Source organism: Pyrus communis, chromosome 2 (assembly GCF_041283825.1).
Source record: "Pyrus communis isolate YQ-2024b chromosome 2, ASM4128382v1, whole genome shotgun sequence".
NCBI classification, from domain to species: domain Eukaryota; kingdom Viridiplantae; phylum Streptophyta; class Magnoliopsida; order Rosales; family Rosaceae; genus Pyrus; species Pyrus communis.
The window spans coordinates 24,513,714-24,520,024 of NC_142566.1; the positions used below are offsets into that span (position 1 = coordinate 24,513,714).

General features: G+C 37.7%; 1 pseudogene across 1 annotated transcript; it reads right to left on the reverse strand.

Moving 5' to 3' along the window:
- Positions 1-2,419: 2,419 nt before the first annotated feature.
- On the reverse strand, positions 2,420-4,207 carry LOC137747027 (UDP-glycosyltransferase 91C1 pseudogene; annotated as a pseudogene). The gene has a single exon (XR_015958139.1). The product of XR_015958139.1 is annotated as a UDP-glycosyltransferase 91C1 pseudogene (transcript).
- Positions 4,208-6,311: the final 2,104 nt, after the last annotated feature.

The following is a 6,311-nucleotide window of genomic DNA, read 5'->3' on the forward strand; positions in this document are numbered from 1 at the left end:
GAACATAAACCTAAAAGAACACGAGCCCAAAGGAAAGTTAAAGTCCAATCAGCATGGGAAGATGAAGTCGAGCGCTTTAAGGAACCCATGACCTCCAAGAATCCAATTAGCAATCAAGTCAATCAGCAATCAAGTCAAGCACCATAAAGTGTTTTCCAAGCACAAGATTGCAAGATAGGCCATTGACAACTTTAAGGCACGAGAGCCTAGGAGCAAAAAGAGTAGGCTTACTCAAATGTCAATTCTGAGCCACGAGATGACTAGACGAGAAGATAGAGGCCAACAAAGGGACATAAAGGTTGACAGAAAGGCCACTAGGATATGAGTCCCCACAAACTCAAGGGCCAAGTAAGGCACTCGGCTGCATCGTCCCAAGAAAGGACACATGTGGACTTGCGCAAGTGTCAACCAATGAAAAGACCATTAACATATGTCTATATGTGCATTCGGCGCATTAAATACAAAGGAAGTGATATACTTAAGTCTAGAAGCTGAAGACTTAAGAAAAGGGCCTATATAAGGATAATGAGTACTTCTTAAAGGGGGTCAGACGAATTGAGAGAGAAATTATAATACATCAGCTGAACGCTATTTGTAACTTTATTCTCCATTTATAAAAGTGACTCAGTTGATGTAGCCCAATTTTCATGGGTACACTTAGATCTTGTGCCTATTCCTATTTGTATTCAAAGCCTAAATCCATCAAAGGTAACACTTGACCCATTCAACCTTTGTTAGCCTCAATAGTTTTGGTGTTAAAACTAAGAAATATTAAAATTTTATAGTAACAATAAAATGGACAAATAGTTTCATATTGAAATGAATTTGCAAGGATGGTCTATGAATTAAAAATTACAAAACAAACGGTTCATATTATTGAAGTTTGATGTGGAAAAAATGGAGATCCCTTCCCTTAAAAGGTATATATGCATATGCATATATATGAGAAGTTTCATGTGTGCTTGGAATACAAGATGATACACTACAACATGTAATCATATAAGTGGACAACATGACGGATATATTCCACTATAGGATTTATTTTCTAATATTACTTTTCTTATATTATGACACGTGATGTATTATCTTAAACCGAATACATTGAAAAATTTGTCTATATATAGGCATGGGTAGATTTATTAAGGAACCTAAGTAGTCCTAAAACCACCCGAAAACTTGAATAAGTAGTTGTGAGGACTTTCAAGGACCACCCAAATGTGGATATATGGTGGAGGAGGAGCAGCGGCACTGCACTGTTCTGGTTTTCTCCAAAGTTTTAAACCAGAGAGAGAAGAAGACTAAACATTTTCTTGAGATGAAATGGTGTATTTTGGCCAAGTCAAGAGGAAAAGAAGACTTCAATGAAACGGTGTGTCTAGGCCAAGTCATTTAAATAAAAATGAGTGCTTTGATATACAGTTAGATGACTGCATCCCATAGCACGTAGGAGGCTGAAAGCCTCACCAATTTTTATCAAAAAAACAAAAGTGTTCGACTTTAAAGGGGGTCAATTTCTCAATTTTAATTCTAACTTCCTAATTGACTGTCCACTTTAGCAATTTTAATTCTGTCTGCTATCTTTTCTCCACCACTATTTAATTCTTTATTTTTTTTAATAAACGATATTATCTACATTAAAAAAAAAAAAGTAAGTTTAGCCTCACAATAGACTAGCAATAATATGATTCAAATTTGTCTTTGACGAGAATCGAACCTCTCATTTACAAGTGAAGATGAATACCACTAGATCATATTACTAAGTGGCGATCCCTTATTTTTAAATTTAAGTAAGTTTTATATTTGAGTCTAAATTAATCATATAAAATGTTGAACTTATAATAGATTATAGCTTTTATCAGTGTTATATTGTAGGCCTATTTGACTGAATTGTATAAGAAGAGAGAGATGTAATTCTAAGGTGTGTTATTTCACCTCATTTATTTATAGTAGTAGGGACAATTAAATCCTTACCCTATTAGGATTACAACACTAATAGGAATTAAACTACTGAATAGAATATACAAAATACTCCTAGATACACTAGGATTTATACAATCACATTCTTAATCCAATAGGACTGTAACACGTTCAAGTTTTTTAGAATTTCAATATATTAATAATGAAATCAGGTTCTATTCGGAAGTCTAGCCTACCAAGGTGTATAACTTTTTAAAACAATATTTAGCGTTCGATTTTTTAGAATAAAATTTTGATATGTTAATAATGAAATTTGGTTATTCGAACTCTAGCCTACCAAATAGTATGACTTTTTAAACAATTTTCGAAGTTTGATTTTTTTAGAAAAAATTTCAAATATGTTAATATTGAAATCAGGGTTGTTTTTGAAAGTCTAGCCTACAAAGAGTATGACTTTTTTACTAATCTTTATTTTTTTCATTCTCAAAATTATTAAAAAAAGTAGAATGAAAACACTTTTAACATAAACACAAGCGTAATGCTTTTCAGAAAATACAATCCTCAAGCCAACCACAACTACAAATAGATAAGGATTCAGCTTCCTCGATTTCTCTCTTACTAGGTTTTTATATTTTAAATTCGATGCCACTTTATTGTCGGTATAAATAAAAACACAACTAGAAAGCAAGATACCAATTAATTATGCCAATTAAGAGGCCCCAAAACATAAAATCTGCAAAGTTGATTATGTTGAAGTGGGCCAGGTTTCAAGGGTTCGAGTGAACTCGTCCAAGCACCTGTTGTTCAACTCTACGTTGCCAAAGATCTCCTTCATGGCCCATGCATTTGACCTTATTGACTCACCTTCTTTCTCCACCATCACTAACCTAATCAACTCGGCCACCGAGTCACTCGTAAACGATCCGTCTCGCTCGTCCCTTGGTATCTCCAACCCGACCCGCTTATCCTGCATTAGTCTCGCGTTCAACCCTTGGTCCGCATTAGCACCCGAAAACAAAATCAAAGCCCGCCCAAACCGTAGTGCCTCAACAACTGAACTCCAACCGCAATGAGTTAGGAAACCTCCGACAGATGCATGACCTAGAATCTTAAGTTGTGGGGCCCAACCCCTCCAGACCAAGCCTCGATCCTCCACTCGAGTTTGAAACCCGGGTGGAATGATATCCGCCCCCAACACGCCCTCCACTAACGGGCGATTGTTGACCACCCATATAAAGGGCAACCCGGATTTCTCTATCCCATCTGCCAACTCGTGCATCAACTCTTGACTCGGAGTCACCTCAGTGCCGAATGCGATATAAACCACCGAGTTCGGTTTCTTATTTTCGAGCCAACCTCTCAGCACTCCCCACGTCTCATCCCCTCGATCGTCAGCGACGCCTTGCTGTTGCGGCACTGAGCCGGGCGGCAACAGCCCGAGTGGAACAACTGGTTTGCCGTAAATCTTCCTGAGCAGACTCACCGCGTCAGATTCGAACTCAGTGCAGCTCCGCATAGTCACAAAATTACAATCTTGAATCGAACCCGCGACTCTATGAAAATCGGAGACCTCATCGTCCATGCAATCCCAGTGGCTCACCATCTCATGCAGCTTAAAAGCACCGTTGGAAGGATAGTTGACCCACTCGGGGACGACTGTAAAGTCCTCCGGCCGCCTGCGTTTATTGCCGAGCAACTCGGACGGAGGACCGATGAAAGCCAAGGAATTGGCGTTGACGATGCTGAAGTAGACAGAGTTGACTCTGAACTGAGTGGCGACTCGGGGCATCCAGTAGGAACTGAAGTCGTGGACGATCCAGTTGACGCCCGAGTGTTGGATGAATTGCGTGACTGAAGGCTTGAGCAAGTCGTAGGCTTTTTTGAGGTAAGGGACTTTGTTGATTGGTAGCTCGGAGGTGGACTCCGCGGATTCCGGTAAGCCGTCAACAGCAGGGAGAGGAAGCTCGACGAAATCGATGAGCGGGGAAAAGGAGGAAGATGGAATACGATTGATGTTTTTGGGGGTGGAGATGAAGGAGATTTGGTGACCTTTTTGAGCTAAGAACTTGGAGACCTCGAGAAATGGCACTAGGTGGCCGTAGGCTAGCCATGGGAACATGGCTATGTGAAGTTTCTTCTGATCTTTGCTCTCCATGTGTTCGACGATTGGGTATTGAGAGAAGAGACTCTCGGCCTTTTGATATCAGAAGTTGTAATAAAAGGGTACTATTTGGCATGACGATTACGAACTCACAAGTTAGTGGTAAATCATCTGTCATAGTACATATGACGCGGCAAGCTGTTATTTATTTTATTTTATTTTATTTTTGGTGAATACAATAATCATTATTTGGATCCCTTGTTTTGGCCTGCATCAGGGATTGCTTTCAAGATACTGACAATACGAACTTCTGCATGTCTACAAAGAAAATAATTTGTGATGAATAGTTTAACGATTTGTAGTCTGGATTTAAATTAAGATAATTTTTAGTTTGATAATCTTCCTTCTTATTCAATTAGTTTTAATCGTGAGAATAGATTTGGGATTAAAGACACAAATCAACAATATAGTTCCATGTCAACAGCACAGTCAGCAATATCATAGCTAGGCTATTATAGTTTGTTATAACAGAAATCAGAAATGTAACTAATCATAGCCTATGTTTAATTAGTCTTTTCTTAAGTTATTAATCAATCATTGACAATTGTACAAGTCCCCCAATTAATATATAGACGTTTGAAAATTAAGAAAATATGCCTAGACCTGTTGAGGCACCTGACTAGACCGCCTAGGCACCCGCCTAACCCGCCTAGACCTACCTAGACACTTGCCTAGGTTGCAACTCACTTAGATAAAAAATAGATAACTTTCCTTTTGCATTTTATTGTTTCCAATAAATTGTAAGAGACATATTGAACACTTAAATAAACACACATTATATGTTTGCTTCCTATATTTTCATTATGTTCCAATACTTCATAATATATATATATATCATTCTATTTTCTAATTTATGATGAAATTATATGTATTTTAAATATAAACATACACTTATTTACATGAAATACAATAGACTTATGTAAATCCGCCTAGTCAGCTTAGGCTCTACCTAGCCTTCACCTAGCCACCTAGGCGCTAAACCCTAATCCGCCGCTAGACTAGCCCCTATCATCTTTTAAAACCTTGCTTATCTAATAGAGATGTCTCAGTCTAAATTTATTATTGAGTCAATTTGTTTGGGCTCTTGCTTTTAGCCTCCTTTTTCAACATAAAAAGTAGCTTTTGGCCAAATTATTGGATATTAATTAACATCTAAACACTCAATCAATCATGATTTCTGATCGTACGATGATCGATGATCGATCACGATTGCGGATCATTTTCCGTGTTCAGATGAGGGAAGATGAGTTAATATGATTAAGATAGTCAACAGTTGGATTCCATTTTCTATTGTAACCAAAATACAAAGTAAAATACAGAGTGAAAATCATTTTCCATACCAAACTGTAAAGATCATTACAAGAAAATTCGAGAATTCTTCTATGATTGTGACATTCGAAAACAGACTTATCCAACATCTCACGAGCCACTAGATTTTAATTAACTTTAATATCAATTATTGACATACATGATTTGGATGCACAATAATTGTTGACATACTTTAGGTTTTCATGTTTCGAATTGGATAATCTCTTACATTTTAGGATTTAAGTACCAAACTATGGTGTCAAATGATAGTGTGTGTGCGTGCGTGCGTGCGTGTGTGTATCTTCTTATATGTTGTTGAGAGAGAGAGATAATAGTGAGAGAGGTTTAAGGATGGTAGGTGATAGATAGAGAGTGAGCACACAGAGCTTCTAACAAGGATTTATGCAAGAAAAGAACCACGTGTGCTAACTCTCTTATGTCACCTTCTTTACAAACCTCTGTAAGTATCTATATGTATCCGATCGTACATGTAGCCACGCATACATGCTGAACTAAATGAAACAAGTACCTTCTCCGCCCTCTTCTCTTTGTAGCTAGGGTTAATTAAGGAAGTTGATTTGTGCAAAACAGAGGGTTAGGAGGGTTAATTTATATAGGATCAGATGCATCGATCCGTCTTTGACTCCTTGGTAAAGATATGTTAAATTTCTTCCCCTTGAATGCTATTGGAAATCGGCAACCAATCACTTGCCCTGAAATGCAAGAGATTATAGGCCTACCAGTCGAACCTACGGTTCTTGCTTACGTCCACCACTTACGTGTTTAATAGTTCATGCATGCATGTAACCAAGTTATATGCATATCGTTCACCTACTAGAATCAAGATTTGATGGTGCTGAGATTGGCATAACTTCTCACTTTGGTCCATAACATTGAAAAATGATATAATTGGTTCCTAAGTTTG